Below are 24,934 nucleotides of genomic sequence, written 5' to 3'. Positions count from 1 at the left end.
CTAAAAACAAGTACATTCTCTTACTTAACTCAGGACTGGTATTAAAATCACAAAATTGACAAGAGGAGGCTGATGGGCTACAGTCAGACATGACTGAAGCGACTTGAGCATGCATGTACACTATATTGTTTCTAATCTAAAGACCTAATACAGATTTTGTCAGTTGACCTAATAATGGCCTTTATTAGAAAAAGGGTGGGGGGAGGCATTCACGATCTTATCAATAAACTTTAGCCTTTAAAATCAGAAACAACTTCTCAACTGTTGTGTTTACTTTTTTCCTTCTTGAGTATGGGCCAGATATTTTGCAGAGCACCCTTGAATCTGGGGTTTGTCTGGTGTTACACTTTGGCCACCTCATGCGAAGAGTTGACTCATTGGAAAAGACCCTGATGCTGGGAGGGATTGGGGGCAGGAGGAGAAGGGGACAGCAGAGGATGAGATGGCTAGATGGCATCACTGACTCGATGGACATGAGTTTGAGTGAACTCCAGGAGTTGGTGATGGACAGGGAGGCCTGGTGTGCTGTAATCCATGGGGTCGCGAAAAGTTGGACACACCTGAGTGACTGAACTGACTGACTGACACTCTTAAAGAGATGGGAATACCAGACCACCTGACCTGCCTCTTGAGAAATCTGTATGCAGGTCAGGAAGCAACAGTTAGAACTGGACATGGAACAACAGACTGGTTCCAAATAGGGAAAGGAGTATGTCAAGGCTGTATATTGTCACCCTGCTTATTTAACTTATATGCAAAGTACATCATGAGAAACACTGGGCTGGATGAAGCATAAGCTGGAATCAAGATTGCTGGGAGAAATATCAATAACCTCAGATATGCAGATGACACCACCCTTATGGCAGAAAGCGAAGAAGAACTAAGAGCCTCTTGATGAAAGTGAAAGAGGAGAGTGGAAAAAGTTGGCTTAAAACTCAGCATGGCTTAAAACTAAGAACATGGCATCTGGTCCCATCACTTCATGGTAAATAGATGGTGAAACAGTGGAAACAGTGAGAGACTTTATTTTGGGGGGCTCCAAAATCACTGCTGATGGTGACTGCAGCCATGAAATGAAAAGACGCTTGCTCCTTGGAAGAAAAATTGTGCCCAATCTGGACAGCATATTAAAAAGCAGAGACATTACTTTGCCACCAAACTTCTGTCTAGTCAGAGCTATGGTTTTTCCAGTAGTCATGTATGGATGTGAGAGTTGGACTATAAAGAAAACTGAGCGCAGAAGAATTGATGCTTTTGAACTGTGGTGTTGGAGAAGATTCTTGAGAGTCCCTTGGAATGCAAGGAGATCCAACCAGTCCATCCTAAAGGAGATCAGTCCTGGCCGCTCATTGGAAGGACTGATGTTGAAGCTGAAACTCCAATACTTTGGCCACCTGATGTGAAGAGCTGACTCATTGGAAAAGACCCTGATGCTGGGAAAGATTGAGGGCAGGAGGAGAAGGGGATGACAGAGGATAAGATGGTCGGATGGCATCACCGACTCAATGGACATGAATTTGAGTGAACTCCGGGAGTTGGTGATGGACAGGGAGGCCTGACGTGCAGCAGTCTGTGGGGTCGCAAAGAGTCAGACACGACTGAGAGACTGAACTGAACTGAACTGAACACTGTGAGCAAGCTTCCAGTTGAAATACTTTGCATCCTCCTTGGTGCTTCGAATCGTCCAGCACAAGATGTCCATCTGTCTCATGATGGGTGATGTCAACACAAATCCCTTGGTGAATGTGACATCTGCTGGGTTTCCCCAATTTTTGCAATTAATAAATATCTTGTGAGAAGATACCTGAAGGCTTTGTAAGTATCCTGTTTGTCTTCAAGTTACACCACGGATTTTAGAACCCACTGATGACCCTCCTCTGAATCAGTGACTCCTAGGAAATATCTGGTTTTTCCCCTGTTGACTCCATCTTCAAAATGTGCACATAACACATCCACTCTCACCCTCTTGCTGTTACCATGTGGTCACAGTCACCACCATATCCCTTGTGCAAGGCCTTCTTTGGAATCCCCCTGCTTTCACCCCTGCCCCTCCAGACTCCCTACCAGGGGCAACGTGGCCTTGGTAAAGTGAGAGTCAGCTCACATTGCTCCCTTGTCCAAACCATCAGGCAGTCCCTGGTCTTCACAGCTCACAGTGGCTCCCCCCTCTGCATAAGGCCCCCCCCTCAGGGCTCTTCACTGTCCTTGATAACTCTTCATGACTTCTGTCTCCTGTTTGCCTCGATATCATCTTCCCTCCTCTGTCCAGCTCACTCTCCACTTTGACCTTCTCGCTGGCACTTGGCCAGGCTTGCTCTTCCCTTAGGGCCCCTGCTGTTCCCTCTGCCTGGAGCGCCTTCCATCCTGGGAGCCTCATCCTCTTCCTTGACAGTTCTTCTCTGAGCCCTACCCTCTACCACACTTTCCCTTTGTCTCCTTATCACCTTCTAAATTACTGTAACACTGGCTCCCTAGATCTCGTTTTTACTTGCTACCTCCCCTGCCAGAACACAGTCCCTTGAGGCAAGTCGCTGATGTCTTTCTTGATCGCTGATGGACCAAACTCATCTAGACCAGTGACAGCTGGTCAAAAATATTTGTGGGATAAATCAAAAGGGGGAAACACTTGTATTATGAAAATGGCAAAATATTTAGGTATTCCTTTATATCTATTAGGTCTTCATTGTCTCTTAATTATCTCTAAAATGTCTTGTTCCTCTCTCTCCAGATCCTTTCCTTAGACTACCTTTTTCTCCCCAATGTTTTTAAACACAAATTTCAAACTAATGCCTCGTGCCTCATGTGTCTTCTCAGAACACCCTCTGGGCTACAAATGTCTACATCCCATGTCTCATGGGCATTGCTCTCTGTTCCACATGGTCCTGCAGTTCTGCGTGTCTGAGCCAAACCTTCATCATTCATTTTTTAAACTCAGTCTTCCTCTGAATTTTCCCCTGGGTGATATACGCAGCCTTTCTTGGAAAACCAAGCACAGACCAGGAAGCCATCTGAATTCTCTTCTCTTCCCGTAAGATGTCCTTGGGACAAAACTTCACGCATGCTTGTACCCGCTGCCCCATCTCCTCACTGTCCTCTGGCCTCACAGATGTGCTTCATCTTCCCTTGTCAGGACCACAGCAAGTCTAGGGTGAGCCTGACCCCAACAGAAAAGAGAGGCCACACCCACACTGGGTAATCTGAAGACATTTTAATAAAGGGGCCATTTGCAGAATTGCAGGCAACGGGTAAGAAAGCCCCCCAAAAGTGCCCCCAATCTAGAAATAGGAGCTTCCCTGCTGGCTCAGTAGTAACGAATCTGCCTGCAATGTAAGAGAAATGTGAGGTGCAGGTTTGATCCCTGGGTCGGGAAGATCCCCTGGAGGAGGACATGGCAACCCACTCCGGTACTCTTGCCTGGAGACTCCCATGAACGAAGGAGCCTGGTGGACTACAGTCCATGGGGTCGCAAAGAGTCAGACACGACTGAATAGACTTAGCATGCATGCACACAATTGAGAAACAAATGACACTATCATCGCACCCGGGCCTGAAGAGGTGAAGGGAGGGGTGGTCATGGAATCTAGAAACACAGCTGGCTGTGAGGGTCTTAATCTTGGTCCAAGGGTCCCACCAGATCGAGGCAAACCCCCAGGAGTGGTCCAGAAAGCAGAGACATCCCAGTGTCTCTCTCTTTCTGCCCTCTCACCTCCTGGAATGTTCAGCATTGTTTGAACCCAGCTGGAGCTGGCTGTGATAGTTAGCCTCCCAAGGCACAGAGCAGGGGATGGCATGGATGCAGAGGGGGAGGTGAAGGGTATTTTAATGAAGTATAATGCTCTTCCTTGCCTACTTCTCCATTGCCCCATGTGGCCCCCAGGATGATAACACGTGGCTTATCACCGCCTGCCCTTGTATAGGATGCTGCTCTTCCTGGGATGCCCTTAGTTCTTGGCCTTCCTGGGAAATCCCTACATTTCTCATCTCAATTTAGCAGCTACTCCCTGAAGACTCTCCTCAATATCCTTTACTAATTAATCTCACCTCCTTGAGCAGACCACTTACGCCATATTATAGTAAGTCCCCTACACACAAACCTTCAAGTTGTGAACTTTCAAAGATACAAACATGTCCCTGTCTGCCAGTTGTCAAACTGTACTACTGAACTTTTCAAGGTACTGTTTTGTAAGATTAAAAATGTTTTCTTTGTTTTTTTTTGTGTTTGTTTGTTATGTTATTATTTGTGTGAAATGTATTATAAACCTATTACAGTGCAGTACTATATAGCCAATTGTGTTAGCTGGGTATCTAGGCTAACTGTGTTGGACTTATGAATACCACTCTCGGAATGGAATCAGTTCATATGTAGGGGACTTACTACATATTTAAAACATGCTTGTAGCAGGAGACCCTAACATGGCCCCTCCTTCTCTCTACCTCCCAGTGTTAAGATCCTTGAGGGATCTCCTCCTGTTGACTCTGGGTGAGACCCGTGACATGCTTCCAACCAATGAAATGCAACAACAGTGACAGAAGTCCTCCTGTGAACAGATCTTACGGGACTGTGGCTCGTCGCTTGCTGGCAGACCTTCCTTATTTCCCTTTTAAAGAAGAGCCACCGTGCTGGGGAGACCACGTGGCAAGCGATGAGGGTGCCTCCAGACACAGCCTGAAAGGAGGTGAGGACTCAGTCCAACCCTTCAGGAAGAACCCAGGAGCTTGGGAGCAGCCCTGCTCCATGTGAGTCTTTGGATGGAAACCCAGGTCTGGTTGACATCTTGATTGGAGCCTAGGAGAGAGCTTGAAGCACAGGACTCAGTTAAGCTGTGCCTGGATTTCTGACCCATGGATGCCGAAAGGTAAGAAATATGTCTTGCTTTAAGGTGCTAAATGTGTGGTGATTTGTTCTGCAATAAGCAATTACTAATCCAGTTCTTTGCACTAATAATAGCTGACATTTACTATTCACTGAGCCATTGAGGTGATGCTCAACCCCTCTAGTCTTTCTGCTCTGTCCCCAGCAGATAGTGTTATTAGCACATCATAGGTGAGTACAACTGAAGATCAGCGGCTCTGTAATTCGGCTTCCCTTGTGGCTTAGCTGGTAAAGAATCTGCCTACAATGTGGGAGATCTGAGTTTGATCCCTGGGTTGGGAACAACCCCTGGAGAAAGGAACAGTTGCCCACTCCAGTATTCTGGCCTGGAGAATTCCATGGGCTGAATAGTCCATGGGGCCGCAAAGAGTTGGATGCAACTGAGCCACTTTCACAATTGGCTCAAGACAAGTGATGAATGAGTGTCAGAAGCAGGATTTGAGCCGAGATGCTAAGAACGCCATTCTGACTCTGGGGTCCACACTCACGACCACTCCTCTCTGTGACCTTCCTCTGCTGATCTGGCTCTTCTCCCTGCCTTGTTCTTCCCTCCTACAGTGTGGGATCCTTGGGACCAGGCTTGTAGGAGTTTATCATTTATTTATTGTGCCAGGCACAGTATCTGGCACACTTTAGGTCCCTGATTAATGTACCCTGAGTGAATGTCATGCTTTGTAAAAAATTTTTCTCCATGCGGATGTACTAAAGGTAGGCAGCTGAGTTCATCTCAAGGGGGTTTCTCAAATGTATATATCTAAAATATATATATTATACATTCACTTTTAAAAAGCAGTTGGCAGAAAATAAATTACATATTTAAAATAGAAAGATCCTTCCTCTGGTTGTTGCTGCTTCAGCAATATTGTCATGCTTAGTTTATGCCAATCATATCATAAAGAATGCTAATATTCTGAGACTTTTCTTTACACTAAAAGTGAATTAGCGCATTTGTATATAGTAAAGTGAAAGTGAAAGTCGCTCAGTCGTGTCTGACTCTTTGTGACCCCATCGATTATACAGTCTATGGAATTCTCCAGGCCAGAATACTGGAGTGGGTAGCCTTTCCTTTCTCCAGGGGACCTTCCCAATGCAGGGATCAAACCCAGGTCTCCTGCATGGCAGGTGGATTCTTTACCAGCTGAGCCACAAGGGAAGCCCAAGAATACTGGAGTGGTTAGCCCATCCCCTCTCTAGTGATCTTCCAGACCCAGGAATCAACCCAGGTCTCTTGCATTGCAGGCAAATTCTTTACCAACTGAGCTATCCTGGAAGCCCGTCTGTTTACAGAGCCACACTTTAAAGACAGGAGAAAATGGACCTTCCTCTGTGACTAGCAATCTATTCTCTTGGAAATGCTTTTGGCTTACAGAAAACTTCACATACTGGAAGATTTAGTTGCCAGAATCGTGATTTCCCTTTTTTTCCTAGGACTTCTTAGAGCATATATCTGGAGGATTTCAGGGAGGGTTGGAATCTCTCCATCCCCTCCAGTGAGTAGAAGGAAGCACTGAAGGAGTGTGTAGCAGATGTGGCTGGTACCCATCCATGTCCTCCCATCCTCATCTCCCACAATGTGCAGACAGGATGCTGAGAACACCAGCTGCTGCTACTTGAGAATCTTGGCCAGTGGGCCATTTCTAGTTGTCTAAGCCTGCTCTCCCCCAACAGGAGGGGCCAGAAATGCTAGAGAGTTGATATCTCCAGGAGAAGCCCTTGGGCAGTGACTGAGAGAAGCCAGTGGACCAACACACCTTCTCCCTTGTTTCCTGGTTAGGACAACTCTGGGATGCATCCTCCCTGCTCTCCCAGCAAGTCAGACTGAGCTCCGGCTGCTGTCCACAGCAATTCTGCTCAATAAGGTGCCTTTTGTTGAAGTCCCTCCCCTGGTTCAATTTTCCACTCCCCCACTGGTGTTTCCTGGAGTCGCTCCGTAAATTAACTGCTTGCACTTGAGTCCTTCTCTCAGCGATAACTTCTGAGGGAACCGCTTAAAGACAGTGGACAAACCTCCAGTTAGTGCTAAGGCCTCCATCAGTGTTTTATGAGACAGAGAGATAAGCAGGTGGAGAGCTACTCACTCCATTTTGAATTCTCATTGCAAATGCAGAAGGAGCTGCAGAAAGGAGAGAGCTACGAAACATTTCCTGAGCAGAGGACAAAGCCAGCCACTCTCAGGCAGTCTGACTAGGATATGCCTGGCTTTCTCTGGGTGATCTAATAAATTGGATCTCCTACAAAATTCTATAATATACAAGAGCAAAGGGAGAGATAAAACCTCTAAAAGAGCTGTCTTCCAGAAGTAAGAGGAATGTAAAGGATAAAATGGACTCATTGTAACACTGAAACAGATTTCTGTTGACATTCTTTGAGAAACTGCTGAAAGCAAGAAGTTTTCTGAGAAACAAAAATCACTGGAAATTTTAAAGTACTCAGGAGAATTGAGAGCACTCTGTCTGCTGAGAAGCCTGCCCAGCTCAACAAAAGACTTATTTAAGATCTAAGAGAAATATCTTCATCAATTATGTATTTGAACAGACAGCTCCTACACATTGCCTGGATAAAAATCATTGTTCTTGAGGATCTTGATTTCTCCTTGGGGGCCTCAGAATCTTGACTGTGGCAGGGAAGCAGGGTTCTATCCAGCTTAGAAATCTTTGTGTTGCAATGTTTGGGAAGAGTTTCTTCTGCTTAAAATTTTATATATCAGGACTCAAATATACTTGATAAAAATAATTGAGTAACTTATGAAATGTAGATGTTACACAAGAAATGATGATCTCAGATTGATAGTAGCAGGATCAGACTACTTCAGGTCCTTTTAGGTTTGTGGCAACTCTCCATCATCAGATGATGGTTATCAATTTTTGTAGAAATAAAGTATTTTAAAATTAAGTCATGTACATTGGTTTTTAGACATAATACTATTGCACACTTAATAAGTTTCAGTGTAGTATAAATATAACTTTAATAGGCATTGGGAAGCCAAAAAATTCCTGTGACTCCCTTTATAGTAATATTCACTTCATTGCGGTGGTCTGAAATTGAACCTGCAATTTTTCTGAGTCGGCCTATACAGAACTTGAACAACACTCTGAGTAAATTGGACCTAACAGACTTATAAAAACAGTGCCTCAACAGTATCAAACATGTACATTTTCCTCAAGTGCACATGGAGCATTCTACAGGGTAGACCATATGTCAGGCCACAGAGCATTTACTGAGCAGAGGACAAAGACTTAATAAACTTCAAAAGGCTGAAATCATATAACATATCTTTTCTGATCACAATAGAATGGAACTAGAGAACAGAAAAACCCACAAGCATGAAAATTAAACAACACAATCTTAAATGACCAATAGTTCAAAGAGAAATCAATGAGAAATTTTTAAAAATAATAAGATAACAAATATGAAAACACAACATACCAAAATGTATAGGACATGGCAAAAGCAGACCTAAGAGGAAAATTTATAACTATAATTATATATTAATTGAACATATGTGTTCAATTATGTTAAAAAACAAGACACATCCAAACAAATAGCAAAACTTTATACCCTAAGAAACTATAAAAGGAGGAGCAAATAACCCCAAAATTGCAAAAGGAGACCAATAAAAACTATTATAACAGAGAAAAAGAGAAATAGAGACTGGAAAAATCAATGAAAGCAGGAATTGATTCTCTGAAAGGATTAGCAAAACTGACAAACTGTTTAGCAGGTTAAGAAAAAAAGAGAAAAAAAACAAATGACAAAAGTCAGAAATGGAAGGCTTTACAGAAATAAAAAGAAGTATAACACTATGAAGACTAATCTGCTACAAAATAGGATAACCCAGTTGAAATGGATAAATTTCCAGAATCATCTATTTTCCCCAGCTAAAATAATCCAGCTAAAATAATAAAATCCGAGTGAATAAAAAATGTAAAAGGAAGAATAGGTATAAAAATAAAACCCCCACTAATGATGGTAGAAATCAACTTGGATGGATTTTAACTCACCCTATTAAAATATATGTGGGAGACCTGGATTAGATCCCTGGGTTGGAAAGATCCCCTGGAGAAGGAAACGGTTACCCACTCTAGTATTCTGGCCTGGAGAATTCCATGGACTGTATAGTCCATGGAGTTGCAAAGAGTTGGACACAACTGAGTGACTTTCACTTCACTTCACTAATTCACCCTATTAAAATATATAGCTCTCAAACTGGATTTAAGAAACTAAATTCTAATGCTTCCTTATTTATAAGATAAATGTTTTGCTTATTTATAAGATAAATGATTTTCTAACATAAAATAAAATGATAGTCATAAAAAAGGTCCATAGGTAAACATTTGTTGGGTTCTTACACGCTGGGCACTTTCAAACCCTTTAACATATACTACATCTCAACAGGGAGATAGTCAGATAAATAACTGGCCAGGGCAGAGACAGGGAATTGAAAGAGTGGACTTTGGAAACCACACTTATAAATGCTGTACTGTTTTTAAAAGAAAAAGATTGGACATTTAATAAAGAAAATAAGGGATGGAATAAGAATACACCACAAAAAGAAGACAGCAATATCAATACTGAAACTCCATGAAACATATCCTAAAGTCAGAGGTTAATATCTACCAAGAAAGTGGAATGCTCATGAATGTTTATGTACATATGTGTGTAAGAATATTAGTGAACATCTGTGTCAATGACTGTTAGAAATATAAGGAGAATCTCATAAAAACACAACCAAGGCATGGTGTTTAACAAACACCTTTCAGAGGGACTCAGGCTAGAATTTTAACACGTGCTTTCCTGGTGCAGACACCCAAGTGACTCAGATGGTAAAGAAAATGCCTGCAATGCAGGAGACCCAGGTTTGATCCCTGGATCAGGGCAATCTCCTGGAGAAGGGAATGGCTACCCACTCCAGTATTCTGGCCTGGAAAATTCCATGGACAGCAGAGACTGGTGGGCTACAGTTCGTGGGATTGCAAAGAGTTGGACACAATTGAGGGACTAACACACCTTCACACATCTTCCTTGTCTGAAGATCATGAGACTTCCCAGTCTCCTGTGAGCCAATTCTTTATAATATATCGTGTCTAAATCACATTATATCTCCTATTGTTTACTGGAGGATAACCAGAGAAGCAAAATAGCAGAGAAACAAAACCAATAAATAGAAACCAGAACAACAGAACCTTAAAAAAACTGGAAATTAAAAATAACATTTCCCCTGTCCCTTTCCACTGCTATCAATCTAACCAACCGAAATTAAAAATAGTGATTCAAAAAGTCCTTAGATCAAACTGGAAAAAAAAAACAACCAAAATTATAAACTTTTTAGAAGTTCAAGACAAGGAAAGTACTGTATATTGGTCCAAAATTATAGCAGAAGGAAACCCGTAGTCATAAATGTTTTAATTAACAAAAAAATATTTGGAAATGTATTCACTAGAAATTACTCAAGACGTAAAGAATGTGCAACCAAAGGAAGTTAGAAAAAAGCAGTTATAAACACCAAAGTAGTCACTAATGAATTTGAAATCAAACAAAAGTGCCCAGATAAGCAATGTGTAGAATTCATAAATAAAACCAATGCTGCTTCCAGGAAAAGGCCAGTAAGTAAATCAATCTCAGGCACATCTCTTCAAGAAAAACACGAACAGCCACAACCTGATGCACTGTGAAGGAGAAAAGAAATGAGCAGACTGATAAAACAGCTTTTCCTTAAGAGCACATTCTGCATAAATTTAATCCAAAGCTAAAAAAATCTAGGTGCATTTGATGCTTCCATAAATTAACAGCATTTGTCAACAAGAGGTTAAACAGTAACTAGACTATGCACCATAACAGAAACCAGAAAGACTGTTAAATCTGGCTTTTCAAAAGGCTTCACGTTCTGATGGTTTTATAGAAAAGTTTTACCTAAAACACCCTCAGTCTGATCACAGATATTGAAGCCACAACTACGCCATAATCACCGACAAAGTGGCGGGACATTCCAGGCACTGCTAGGGCTGTGGGCACATTCTCTGAAATCCCACACTTGTTCAACATGAGATGTCTTACTGCTGCTGCTGCTAAGTCGCTTCAGTCGTGTATGACTCTGTGTGACCCCATAGACGGCAGCCCACCAGGCTCCCCCGTCCCTGGGATTTTCCAGGCAAGAACACTGGAGTGGATAGAGCTATACAAATACATTGAAATACTTATGCAATATAGTTCTTATAAATATATATGTTTGAATATTATATATAAATAAATGGGCTTCCCAGCTGGCACAGCAGTAAAGAATCTGCCTGCTAATGCAGGAGACATTGGACTTGATCCCTGAGTCAGGAAGATGGCCTGGAGAAGGAAATGGCAACCCCAGTATTCTTGCCTGGGAAATCCCATGGACAGAGGGGCCTGGCCTTGCAAAGAGTCAGACGGGACTTAGTGACTAAACAACAGCATCATTTCTTTTTAGATTCCATGTATAAGGAATGTCACATATTTCTCCTTCTCTCACTTACCTCACTCAGTATGATAACCTCAAGGTGGAAGACCAGTTTTGAAAGAACAGGACCTTTGGAAGTTTCGTGACTTCAGGAACCAAAGCCTTTTAGTGCCCTCAGTTTAGACAAAGTGGACATTTTTTGGTTTATAAGCATGCATATTCCTTTGTCGTCTCTTTTTCAGCTTGGTTTTGATATTAGTGAGTGTAAAGCAAAACTTCCATCACTTTGGGCCCCTGAGAATTCCTTCTATCTTCTGATGCTATGGTTCTTCTTCTCCTGGAGGCTCCTAGGTACTGTCTCCTGAGCTGGCATCCCTCAGACAAAGGGCAAAGGCTCAGGAGCAGGAAGAGGGGGGGTGTGTGCGTGTGAGAGACAGAAAGACAGAGAGAGAGGCTAGCTGTGTGCAGCAGCGGAAGTTTGGGGCTGAGGATCAAAGTTTTCTGGGAATTACAAATCCCATTTTCCTAAATAAACAAGTATTACAGAAACACATCTTGTCCCTAATTCCCGGGTGCCTCTGTGTCCTTTCCACAACCATCTTGCGCGTGTAGACACTCAGAAAATATTTATTGAATAAATAGCTCACATTCCATCCAATAGGTCATTGAGTGACCTGTTCCTTTTCATCATCTTCTTACATAAATTCTTGCCTGAAAAATAAAAAAACAATAAAGGTGACAACACAGAGAGAGCGTCTGTCGCGGTCTGCAGTGTGTGGCGTTTGTATATTTGGAGTTGACGGGAAGCGCTCCAGCGTCCTGTACTTTCTGTCTGTGTGGTGCCAGCCCGTTGCTTGTCAGGTGCGGTCAGCACTCAGCTGAGATCCCAGCTCAGAGGCTTCTTCTGAGAAAAACTGGTTTGACAGAATACCGTGTCTCATCTTTCTGTGAGAAAGCAAGTCTAGAACCACAAGGGGTGAAACTAGGGGCCCTAAGGAATCCTGAGTTGGATCCCAGGACAAAAAAAAGGGACATTTGTGGAAAGACTAGTGAAAGTCAATTAGGCCTTGCTGCTGCTGCTGCTGCTAAGTCGCTTCAGTCGTGTCCGACTCTGTGCGACCCCACAGAGAGCAGCCCGTCAGGCTCCACCATCCCTGGGATTCTCCAGGCAAGAAACTGGACTGGGTTGCCATTTCTCTTAGCCATTTTTTTTTTTAATGGTATTGAACCAATGTGAACCCATTATCCTAAAAGATAATGTTGTTAAAGTGTTGCACTCAATACGCCAGCAAATTTGGAAAACTCAGCGGTGGCCACAGGACTGGAAAAGGTCAGTTTTCATTCCAATCCTAAAGAAGGGCGATACCAAAGAATGTTCAAACTACCACACAATTGCACTCATCTCACACACTAGCAAAGTAATGCTCAAAATTCTCCAAGCCAGGGCTCAACAATACGTGAACCATGAACTTCCAGATGTTTAAGCTGGATTTAGAAAAGGCAAAGGAACCAGAGATCAAATTGCCAACATCAGCTGGATCATCAAAAAAGCAAGAGGGTTCCAGAAAAACATCTACTTCTGCTTTATTGGCCATACCAAGCCTTTGACTGTGTGGATCACAACAAACCGGAAAATTCTTAAAAAGATGGGAATACCATACCACCTGACCTGCCTCCTGAGAAATCTGTGTGCATATTAAAAAGCAGAGATAAAGGTCCGTCTAGTCAAAGCTATGGTTTTTCCAATAGTCATGTATGGATGTGAGAGTTGGACAATAAAGAGAGATGTGGGGAGGGAGGTGGGAGGGGGGTTCATGTTTGGGAACGCATGTAAGAATTAAAGATTTTAAAATTTAAAAAAATAAAAAACTAAAAAAAAAAAAAAAAGCTGAGCACTGAAGAATTGATGCTTTTGAACTGTGGTGTTGGGGAAGACTCTTGAGAGTCCCTTGGACTGCAAGAAGATCCAACCAGTCCATCCTAAAGTACACTCCTGAGTATTCATTGGAAGGACTGATGCTGAAGCTGAAAACTCCAATACTTCGGCCACCTGATATAAAAACTGACTCACTGGAAAAAACCCTGATGCTGGGAAAGATTGAAGGCAGGAGGAGAAGGGGACAATAGAGGATGAGATGGTTACCGACTCAATAGACATGAGTTTGAGCAAGCTCTGGGAGTTGGTGATGGACAGGGAGGCCTAGCGTGCTGCAGTCCATGGGGTCACAAAGAGTCGGACACAACTGAGTGACTGAACTGAACTAAACCAATGTGAATTTCTTGGTTTTGATACTTGCAGGATGGTTATGTAAGACTTGGCAACAGTGGAGGCTGGGGTCATAGTTCAGGGGCTTATTGTCCTATTTTTATATTTTCCTGTAAAAATCTAAACTTACTTAAAAAAAGCAAGTTAAAAACTGAATAGAGGAAGTATTGTATAAGTGGACATTTATTTATTTTAAAGATTTTTTTAAATCTGGACCATTTTTAAAGTGTTTATTGAAGTTGTTACAATACTGCTTCTCTTTCACGTTTTGGTTTTTGGCTCCAAGGAATGTGGGACCTTAGTTCTCCCAGCAGAGATCAAACCTACACCCCATGCATTAGAGGGTGAAGTCTTAACAACTAAACCCTCAGAGGTCCCTAAAGTGGTTCTTTAAAAACCACTACAAAGTCACAGTCATCAAGACAGAATGGTACTGGCACAAAGACAGAAATAGTGATCAATATAACAAAATAGAAAGCCCAGAGATAAATCCACACACCTATGGACACCTTATCTTTGACAAAGGAGGCAAGAATATACAATGGAGAAAAGATAATCTCTTTAACAAGTGGTGCTGGGAAAACTGGACAACCACTTGTAAAAGAATGAAACTAGAACACTTTCTAACACCATACACAAAAATAAACTCAAAATGGATTAAAGATCTAAATGTAAGACCAGAAACTATAAAACTCCTAGAGGAAAACATAGGCAAAACACTCTCCGACATAAATCACAGCAGGATCCTTTATGATCCACCCCCCAGAATTCTGGAAATAAAAGCAAAAATAAACAAATGGGACCTAATTAAAATTAAAAGCTTCTGCACAACAAAAGAAACTATAAACAAGGTGAAAAGACAACCTTCAGAATGGGAGAAAATAGCAAATGAAGCAACTGACAAACAACTAATCTCAAAAATATACAAGCAACTCCTGCAGCTCAATTCCAGAAAAATAAATGACCCAATCAGAAAATGGACCAAAGAACTAAACAGACATTTCTCCAAAGAAAACATACAAATGGCTAACAAACACATGAAAAGATGCTCAACATCACTCATTATCAGAGAAATGCAAATGAAAACCACAATGAGGTACCATTTCACGTCAGTCAGAATGGCTGCTATCCAAAAGTCTACAAGCAATAAATTCTGGAGAGGGTGTGGAGAAAAGGGAACCCTCTTACACTGTTGGTGGGAATGCAAACTAGTTCAGCCACTATGGAGAACAGTGTAGAGATTCCTTAAAAAACTGGAAATAGAACTGCCATATGACCCAGCAATCCCACTGCTAGGCATACACACCGAGGAAACCAGAACTGAGACACCTGTACCCCAATGTTCATTGCAGCACTGTTTATAATAGCCAGGACATGGAAGCAACCTAGATGTCCATCAGCAGATGAATGGATAAGAAAGCTGTGGTACATATACACAATGGAGTATTACTCAGCCCTTAAAAAGAATACATTTGAATCAGTTCTAATGAGGTGGATGAAACTGGAGCCTATTATACAGAGTGAAGTAAGCCAGAAAGAAAAACACCAATACAGTATACTAACACATATATATGGAATTTAGAAAGATAATAACAATAACCCTGTATGCGAGACAGCAAAAGAGACACAGATGTATAGAGCAGTGCTTTGGACTCTGTGGGAGAGGGCGAGGGTGGGATGGTTTGGGAGAATGGCATTGAAACATGTATATTATCATATGTGAAACGAATTGCCAGTCCAGGTTCGATGCATGATACAGGATGCTCGGGGCTGGTGCACTGGGATGACCCAGAGGGATGGGATGGGGAGGGACGTGGGAGGGGGGTTCAGGATGGGGAACACGTGTACACCCATGGCTGATTCGTGTCAATGTATGGCAAAACCAATACAATATTGTAAAGTAATTAGCCTCCAGTTTAAATAAATAAGTTTATATTTTAGAAAAGGCCTGTTCCACTAGGAAAAAAAGGCAATAGCAACCCACTCCAGTACTCTTGCCTGGGAAATCCCATGGACCGAGGAGCCTGGTGGGCTGCAGTCCATGGGGTCGCTAAGAGTCAGACATGACTGAGCGACTTCACTTTCACTTTTCACTTTCACGCATTGGAGAAGGAAATGGCAACCCACTCCAGTGTTCTTGCCTGGAGAATCCTAGGGATGGCGGAGCCTGGTGGGCTGCCATCTCTGGGGTCGCACAGAGTTGGACACGACTGAAGCGACTTAGCAGCAGTAGCAGCAGCAGCAGCAGCAGCATAAAAGTGTAAGTATAAATCACTATGTTCATTATAAATTGAATAGTAAACTTTACCTCATTTTCCTAAACAAATAAAAATAAAATAAAAACCACTACAACATTGTAATTAGCCTCCAATTAAAATAAATAAAATTTTAAAAACGAATAGGATTTTAAACAGAGTGAAGGAAGAAGAGACCAGTAAGAGAAATGAAAGGGCAGGTTTCTAAAAAGCCCAGAATTGCTGGCTGCTGTGCAAGGGAGGGTCTGGGGTAGGGGAGGTATTTAATGCAAAGTAACTAAGGGTTTGTAAGACTTCCAGGTGAGAGTGAGGCCAAAAGTCAGTCACAGAGCAGTTACATGATTAACAACATCATTCAGAAACGCAAGTATCCTGGGGACCGAGCAGGTTAAAGAGGGCAAAAGTGAACTCGGGAAGACCAGGGAGTTGCACGCTCAGATAATCCAGGGAGAAAACAGAGTGCGCCTCAACCAGAATCATGGTTGGACGCATCGCAAGGAAGGACTGAGAGCCTCTTTGTAAGGCTGTGATGGACGTGCCAGAGGCTTTTCCTATTTACCTATTTATACTGGAATGTAATTCCTTTACAATATTGTCTTGGTTTCTGCTGTGCAACATCGGGAATCAGCTGTGTGTACACATATATCCCTTCCCTCCTGAGCCTCCCCCCCACCCACCCTCCATTCCTCCCCTCCAGGTCATCTCAGAGCGCTGAGCTGAGGTCCCTGCGTAACGCATATGTTTCAAGGCTTCTCTCTCCATTTGCTGCCCCACTCCTTTCTCCACTGTGTCCATAAGTCCACTCTTGATACTGCATGTCCATTCTTGCCCCGCAAATAGGTTTGTCAGGACCATTTTTCTAGATCCAGTGCGTATCCTCTTCACAGACAGTGTCTTCTGCTCTTATCTGTGTTTAGTGCTGATGAAGTCTTGCCAATGGAAGGTGTTGAGTCAGACAAGAAGTCCAGCTTTCTTGTTCCTCTTTCCCCTTCTTAGTAGGCAACCTGGAGCAAGGGAAGATGTCTTCAGGCCACCAAAAGGAGTCTGTTTATATTCCATTTGCTCCTTGCCAAGCTTTGCATTAGTTAAGTGTGAATGAATCCAATTCATACAGAGATGGTTTCTTTTAGCTTGATGTGTGGATTTAACATTTTTAGAGGGAAATAAGCTTTCCACCATGTGTTTGGGGTTTCGCTGAACTGAACACATTTTGAAAACAGCTGGAAATCAAGGGAGTGCCTTCAGACTCTTCCATCCTGTTTGTTTTGCTATCTCAATTTTTGGAACGTGATCATCTCCTTAAAGTCCAGAGTTTTCCAGACTGCAGGGTGGAATCCAGCATTGCATTCCCAGAGGGCATTGGTGAACAATCAGAATGTCTAGCAAGGGAGGACTCCTGGAGACCACCCACCCCCACTGGTCCGCTCCCACGGTGCTGAAATCAGGGTCTGGTCAGATTTCTTGGTCTGATGCACGCCCCTCTGCAGTTGACTTCTGATCAACAGGAAAGGCAGACACAGATGAGAGCAAGGCATCTTCAAAACTCTGTAAGTTATTAAGCCAACGTGAAAGTTCAAAGACACCTTAAAGGCAAATGATTTCTAAGCTACAGAATTAGGAAGAACTGGTGGACCTGGTCTCTGGCTGAGGATGCTGCCATTTTTGGAGACTTTCAAAGCCAAGACTCAGGCCCCAGGGGCTTGGCAGGCCGTGTGAGGACAGACAGGCGTGTGGGAGGCTGGTGCTACCAGCAGCTGGCTGTTCTCTGATGACAGCCTCTGCCTTCCATCCAGATCGAAATGTCAAGAGGAAGGAGCGGTTTCAGCAGACTGAGGAATGTGGCCATGGGAGGTGGCTTGAAGGAGACTCATATAAACTTGACTACTTCCTGGGAAATAATCAGGAAAAAAAGAGAGAGAGAAAAAGAACAAAAAAACCCACAAAGCAAAAAAACAAAAACCACTAAACCTACCCTTCCTATCTGGGAGAAAGAGACGAGTGCAAAGAAAAGAGAGGATTAGCAGACAAGAGGAGAAGGCAATGGCACCCCACTCCAGTACTCTTGCCTGGAAAATTCCATGGACAGAGGAGCCTGGTGGGCTGCAGTCCATGGGGTCGCTGAGAGTCGGACACGACTGAGCAACTTCACTTTCACCTTTCACTTTCACGCATTGGAGAAGGAAATGGCAGCCCACTCCAGCGTTCTTGCCTGAAGAATCCCAGGGACAGCAGAGCCTGGTGGGCTGCTGTCTATGGGGTCACACAGAGTCGGACACGACTGAAGCGACTTAGCAGCAGCAGCAGCAGCAGCAGCAGCAGCAGACAAGAAGCACAGTGAGGAGTGTTGTGTAACTCTTGCATTGGGTCAAGGTGGATGGGGATTCGAGCCCCTTCACTGCACGCGCTGTGTTCAGGTAGGTGATCTCACTGACCTCAGATCCCTGACTCATAACACAGGGGTCATGGCCCTCACAGGGACACAGTCACGGAATGTGTGTAAAGGACTCAACACGTGGCCAAACAGAGATTTTTCTTTTTTTAATGGGAGCAGAAATAGAAGGCAGGCTGTGAGGAAAACTTTAGCACCTGAGAGAGCTGAGGAGAGGTAAGGCTAAGATAGACAGACTCATACAGGATGAGGGATTCTGCCCCCATCATTCCCATGGGTAGCAAAAGGTGCAAGTGAAAGTGTTAGTCACTCAGTCATGTCCGACTCTGTGATTACTTGGAGTGTGGCCTGCCAGGCTCCTCTGTCCATGGGATTCTCCAGGCAAGAATACTGGAGTGGGTTGCCATGCCCTGCTCCAGAGGATCTTCCCGACCCAGGGATCGAACTCATGTCTGCTGCATTGCAGGCGAATTCTCTACCATCGGGGCCACCAGGGAAGCCCTAGAAACAGAGACTGGGGGCAAAACTCCCCCTCTGTTCTCAGGCCTCTCCCCTGAACCCCAGGGTTGGTGGCTTTCCTGCCGAGGCTGCCGTCACCTCAAGGCTCGGCTGTGATTCCCCTGGGCTGGTGGCCCTACCGCCTAAGTCTTGGAAGTTCCTGGAGACTTCTGATACCAGTTCTTGAATCGTCCTAGTCTTTGTAATCCCTCACCTTTCAAAAGGGCACCATCTCTCCTCAGATAGTCTTCTCTACTGAATGTCCATCTGCACAGGATTCAAGTGCCTACCCAGACCAACTGAAGCAGAACCCTGGGGTGGAACCCAGTGATTTGTGTTTGAGCAAACCCATCTGGGCTGAGGCTGACTGACTTCAGAACCTCTACCGCCTTAATTAATTGAGAAATCTTATCCACTTGATCAAGCACGATATCATGAGTTGATCTCATACTACTTCTGGGTGTTTTAAAAGTTTTTCTAGAAGTCTCTGGGTGATTTAATCACCAAGTTGTGTCCGACTCTTGTGACCCTGTGGACTATAGCCTGCCAGGCTCCTTTGTCCATGGAATTCTCCAGGCAAGAATACTGCAGTGGGTTGCCATTCTCTTCTCCAGGGGGATCTTCCTGACCCAGGGATTGAACCCTGGTCCCCTGAATTGTAGGCAGATTCTTTACTGTCTGAGCCGCCAGGGAAGCCCAAGACACCAGGGAAGTCTTTGGAGTTATGCTTTGTCTTTTTCCCCATTTAGTGCATAAAAGACAGTTGCATTATCGTTGCAGGTGATGCCATGTGTTAATATTCATGACCCCTTTCACTCTAGGTTTTTCACTTTTTGCTTTAACTTTATCCTTGCCTGATATTATTACTCCTAGCTTTCTCTCTGTTAGAGTTTGCCTGGTCAGTCTTTGCCCATTCTGATTTTAGTAGTTTCTTTCACACATACCTCATTCTGCAAGACTCTTTCCCAGTAGATGTGCTGAACCCATGTGCATTTGTTAGCATCATTTCATCCAAATGTATGACTTGAACATGGTGGTTTATGTGTCACTTGTCACTAGCTTCACTTCGGAGATTTGTTTTCAATATACTCTGTATTTCCTTAATCATTTGCTCTAGGGATTTCTTTCCCTTTCTTTGCTTTGCTTTCCCCTTTCTCTTCTTTTTGATATTTGTGGGATATGTGTGTTTGACTTCTGGTACTTTGGAGGATTTACAGTATATTTTTAGTTTGTCGAGTTTTCATCATTATTATTCATGCGTCACACTTATGAATAATAAGAACATTTATGTCTTAACTTAAGAAGTATAGATATCATCCTATTTTCCACCTATAATATTGTAATTATTTGCTTCTTTTTCTTAAACTTATTATTCTGTGTTAAGGTATAGCTGATTACCAATGTTGTGATAGTTTTCAGGTGAATAGCGAAGGGACTCAGCCATACACATACATGTATCCATCTTCCCCCTGCAAACTCCTCTCCCATCCAGGCTGCCGCATAACATTGAACAGAGTTCCTTGTGCTATACAGTAGGTCTTTGTTGGTTTTCCATTTTAAATACAGCAGGGTGCACATGTCCATCCCAAACTCCCTAACTACCCCTTCCTCCCCATTTTTCCCTTTTGCCACTGTAATATTGTTTTATTGTGTGTGTGTGTGGTTCCCTTTACTACAGCAATGTATTTAAAATTCTTTTTTTAATAATGGAGTGTTTAACGGATTTACACATCATCCTTGTTCAGGGGCCATGCTAATCTCTGTCAGCTTCCAGTTTTAGTACATGTGCTGCTGAAGCAAGCACACTTAAAACTTTGTTTAACTTAGAGCGTGTAAGAAAGATGCTTTCTTATCTTTCTTCTCCAGTGATGGGAGGGGTGTGGGAAGGGCATTCCCTGGTCCACAGAGATGATCGGTCTTCACCTCCCTGACACTGACCTCTGAACTGGCCCTGGCTTTGTCTCTGTCGCAAAGTATCAATACACAAGTTTCCCTCTAGAGAGAACAACTCGGTGAAACGATAAAATACCTCCATCTGACAAGTAAATTGCACTTGTTAATCTTATACTTTTCTTTATCAGCTTAATCTATTCTTTGGCATCTGTGGTAAGTAAACAGGTTTTGTTGCCAAATGATAAATAGGGGGGAAATTAGAGGCTTTTGCCTTGACGTTAATTAAGTCCTTTGAGAAAGTAGTGATTCATGGTTGCGCCGACTGGGAAAATGCTATCATGGCTAGACTGATTTTACTGGTTTCAGCAAAGACATGCCACTCTGCTTTTTTCAAAGTTTATTACAGGGTCCTGAATAAAGAATGCATCCGAAAACAACCCAGAACTGAATACTTCCTTATATAGTCATCCAACATTTATAGATTTTTTTACCCCCTATTAAAAGTTTAAATTTAATTCAGTGTAACTTCTCAGTCAAAATCACCACTTCCTCTAATTTTCTCACTACTCCATCCTGTCTCCAACTGATAGTTAATTAGCAGAATGTCTGCCTTTTTCAGCTGTTGTCCCCACTTCTCCTGGCCCTCCATGACTAAAATTGAGGTCCCGATCTGGGTGTTTGGAGAGACCAACCAGCTACCTACCTAATGGAGGCAAACCAGTGGGCTTACCCCTAACAGATCTTACCTAACGGTAACAGGGAAGGCCTCCCTGTTCTGCAGAGCTTAGGGCCCCCACTGCTATGACCTTCATCAGGGCCTCTGCGTTCCTGGAAGTTTCTGTATTTCTGAATGGAAAAGAGCAGGAACCTCTCTCATGAGTTCTGGGCTCTGTGTCTATGTTGCATTTATCCTCAAGGCGACACTTTGAGGGAGACCTGGGGTGCTCAGAGGGTGGAGACAGCTCTCTCAAGGTGCTGGGACCAAGAGCTGGTGCAGGTGGCTCTTGACTGATGGATTCCATAGCATCCCAAGCTGCCCCAGTTTCTGTGATCAACCTCACTTCAGACGCCTGGCATGACCTGGGGGCTGGGCATCTGGTGGTAGTGGCGTGGAGCACCCCCTTAAAAAGAGAAAAGGTGAGGGGCTTCATCCCTCCAGATTCTCTGGCTCTGCCGCTCGAGTGACCTAGGCTGAGTGGTGCTATTCCGAAAAAGCATCCATAGAGAAAGCTAGAGCTGTGTTGGCAACAGCTGCTGAAAAAGTCTACTCTCTACCCTAATTTTTTTAGATTACAGAATACTTACTATCTTTCCTTGAAAGAAATACTATAAAATCAGCTTTTTAATTCTGTTTCTGCTTTCCAGAGGCCAAGGTCTTTATTTGAACAAGCACGCCTGAGTGTCCCTCTCCCATCTCTCCTGCCGCTGGTGCTGCTGGGGCCCTGCTCCTACCCTCTCAGAACTCAATCTCTAGAGGTAAAGACTCCGCTCTGCACTTGTTCTGACTCTGACATATGCTCACTTTGCCTTATGAAAGGCCAGAAGCACCCAAGAATCAACACACCCACTAAAAACAGCCTTTGAGGATAATAGATAGATTTTTGTGTATACCTCAACTTCCTAGCCACTCAGGGGGACCAGCTCTGTGGCATGTCCCTTGGACCTCCTTGCAGTCCAAGGGACTCTCAAGAATCTTCTCCAACACCACACTTCAAAAGCATCAGTTCTTCAGTGCTCAGCTGTCTTCACAGTCCAACTCTCACATCTATACATGACTACTGGAAAAACCATAGCCTTGACTAGACGGACCGTTGTTGGCAAAGTAATGTCTCTGTTTTTCAATATGCTATCTAGGTTGGTCATAACTTTTCTTCCGAGGAGTAAGCGTTTTTTAATTTCATGGCTGCAATCACCATCTGCAGTGATTTTGGAGCCTCCCAAAATAAAGTCTGACACTGTTTCCCCATCTATTTGCCATGAAGTGATGGGACCAGATGCCATGATCTTCATTTTCTGAATGTTGAGATTTAAGCCAACTTTTTCACTCTCCTTTTTCACTTTCATCAAGAGGCTCTTTAGTTCCTCTTCACTTTCTGCCATAAGGGTGGTCATCTGCATATCTGAGGTTATTGATATTTCTCCTGGCAATCTTGATTCCACCTTGTGCTTCTTCCAGCCCAGCATTTCTCATGATGTACTTTGCATATAAGTTAAATAAGCAGGGTGACAATATACAGCCTTGACGTACTCCTTTTCCTATTTGGAACCAGTCAGTTGTTCCATGTCCTATGCAACATCAAAGTCGGTAGAGCTCTGGGAGCTGGGTCCCTGACAAGGATGAAGGGTATGTCAGGGAAGGTGATGATGGAGATGGCTTAGTGCATTGTGTCTCCATCCTCAGCATGTCTGAGGATCCTGTGGGGATGCTGTGAAAATGCGGCTTCTGAGCCAAGGGTCAGGAGGAGAGCTCAAGACTCTATATTGCTAACAACCTTCCAGATGCCATGATGCATCTGGTCAGCAGACCACTCTTTGAGTAGCAGGCTCTTAGAAGGTAGTAAGTTTTCCCTAAATGATGTGGATTCCAGAAAGAGGCATGGAGATACAGACAGGAAGTTTTAGAAGACTGTTGAACAGCTGGGTGAGGATGGAGTCTAAGTTGTATTGAGAAAACAGCAAAAGAGAAAGTATATTAAGAGGACCACGAGCCATTTAGGGCCTAGCCATGGGGTTTCATTGTTAACCTTATTCTTACAGGCAATAGGGAGCCACCAAATGTTTTTAAGAACAAAGTGGCTTGATTGGCTTGGGATTTAGGTGAACCACCCCATGTCCATGTAGTGAAGCATGAGTTGGTGGAAAAACTCAAGATCTTTGAATTATGACCCAATATAGCAATATTAAAGAAAGATAGAAGGAAATGGCAACCCACTCCAGTGTTCTTGCCTGGAGAATCCCAGGGACGGGGGAGCCTGGTAGGCTGCCGTCTATGGGGTCTCACAGAGTCGGACATGACTGAAGCGACTTAGCAGCAGCAGTGAGGGATTCACCTTGGCAAAAGCTGTGGTGATTGAGAAGTAGAGATGGACTGGTACAATATTTAGGAAATAGAACCAATAGTACTGATACAGAAATTGGGAGTGAGTATAAACTACAGTTGGCCCTCCATCTCTACAGGTTCTGCATCTGCAGAGTCAACCAATCGGGGATCAAAAAATTTGGAAAAAAAAAATCCTGGGTTCCAAAATTCAAAACTTGAATTCATCATGCACTGGCAGCTAATTATGTAGCATGACATTATATTAGGTGTTATAAATAATTTATGGGTGATTTAAAGTATATGGAAGGATGTACATAGGTTATATATGCCAATTCTATGCCATTTTATGTAAGGGATCAGTACCTGTGGAATTAGTCCGAGGGACAACTGTAGTAAACAAAACGTCATTCAGATTTCTTGCCTGGGAGCTTGAGGGGATGAACTGCAGCCTGGTGGCATCTCAGGATCAGATAGCTTGGGATGTTTTCCATATGCATTTGATTTTTAAAGCAATTATTATTGAATCAACCTAAAATGCAGTTTATTTTTATTTCGAACTGTTATTAACTTTATGTTTCTTAGGGATTAATTTATCACTGAAAATTTTATTCCAAAGAGTACCATACTGGTTTTTGCACAAGTGTGCCTCAGTGGTAAGGACTCCACCTGCTAATGCAGGAGATGCAGCAAGTTTGATCCCTGGGTCAGGAAGATTCCCTGGAGGGGGAAATGGCCACCCATTCCAGTATTCTTGCCTGGGAAATCCCACGGACAGAGGAGGCTTGTGCGCTACATACAGTCCACGGGGTCGCAGAGTTGGACCCGACTGAGTGACTAAACAATAGCAACAAATAATAATAGAAAAGTTAGAAGAACTTACCAAAAACAGTTAACTGCTTCCATACTGAAATTTGTTATAATTTCTAATGATTTCTTATTTAAAATTATGGCATTTGTTATTAATAATTGGATAGCACTTTGGTATCTTCCCTCAAAAAAAGTGTATGCAAGACTCTATTGTAGCAAAGATTGCACTGTATTGAACAATTTTAAATAAATCTCTGTCTTCCAAGGCAGTGAATGAGTTCCTTGAGGACACAGAGAGATTGTATTCGTATTTATCCCCTAGCCTGACCGACCCTAGATGGAGTCAATGTCAGGAACCAACAGTAATTTTGAATAAATAAATCCTGCCAAGCATACTATTCTTTATTCTTGCACTCAAGAGGTCAGTTGCTCAGACAATGGAAAGACATTTGCATCACCCAGGACTGAGTTCACCCTAAAGTCAAACAT

At 43.2% G+C, this 24,934-nt stretch overlaps 1 non-coding gene across 1 annotated transcript; it reads right to left on the bottom strand.

The window, feature by feature from the left end:
* Positions 1–20,405: 20,405 nt before the first annotated feature.
* On the bottom strand, positions 20,406–20,509 carry LOC138417975 (U6 spliceosomal RNA). The gene has a single exon (XR_011248384.1). It is a non-coding gene; the product is annotated as a U6 spliceosomal RNA (small nuclear RNA).
* Between the last annotated feature and the right edge of the window lie 4,425 nt (positions 20,510–24,934).

This window comes from Ovis canadensis, chromosome 13 (assembly GCF_042477335.2).
Source record: "Ovis canadensis isolate MfBH-ARS-UI-01 breed Bighorn chromosome 13, ARS-UI_OviCan_v2, whole genome shotgun sequence".
NCBI lineage: Eukaryota > Metazoa > Chordata > Mammalia > Artiodactyla > Bovidae > Ovis > Ovis canadensis.
This window is presented reverse-complemented; position numbering and strand designations above follow the sequence as displayed.